The following is an 811-nucleotide window of genomic DNA, read 5'->3' as shown; positions in this document are numbered from 1 at the left end:
ATGAGTGTGGAATTACGAGATGACTGAACATCAGCAGCTAAAGGCGCAAACATTTGTAAAAGGGGGGGGGGCATTGGAACATGGACTTTCTATTAGTCACTGTCAGTGCACCACCTTCTCCAGACAGCACACTGAGTACGAGTCGTTCCACCAACCGAGGCTGAGCAGCAGCACCCACGGGGCCGACTCCAGAGCAACAGCGTCAAACTCAGTCTGCACTTTGGGAACAGCAGTTTGTCAAAAGAATCTGAACTACTGGTACACTTACTAGCTCACGGGCTTCAGTAGTAACTGGTGTTTGCTCTGTTTAGATGTCACCATGTGATGACACGATGACAAAATATTGTGTGTGTGTGTAACCCTTCTGAGCCTGACAGGATTAAAGACGTCCAAGGCCAAAGACGTTACCACTTGTCCTCTACACGCGAATAGGGCAGCGCCCAAATCGGCAATCACAACAGTAGGTGAACCCTGACTTGAGATCACTTTGTCAAACTATATCAACCCTGTAATGTTGATGTAGAGCTGAAGAACAGAGTAGCTACATAGCGTCTCCCCACAGACAATAAGATAAAGATGGATGCTGCGTCCCCGTGTCCCGCCACTGAAGAAAAATTAAGCCAAAATGGCTGCTGCCATCTTGTGATGGTGACATCATTTGGAGCCAGAGTGTGCACGGTAGTGTTCAGGGCTGGAGCCGTGATCACTACTGCTCAGACTCTGGCTCCTGATCCACGTGCCTGAGCCAAGCACTGGTTAGAGCTGACGTTCTGCCCCCTTTTTAGTGCATCAAATGACTAATCAAAACCAA

This window comes from Pempheris klunzingeri, chromosome 13, assembly GCF_042242105.1.
Source record: "Pempheris klunzingeri isolate RE-2024b chromosome 13, fPemKlu1.hap1, whole genome shotgun sequence".
NCBI classification, from domain to species: Eukaryota; Metazoa; Chordata; class Actinopteri; order Acropomatiformes; family Pempheridae; genus Pempheris; species Pempheris klunzingeri.
Note: the sequence above shows the minus strand (reverse complement) of the source record.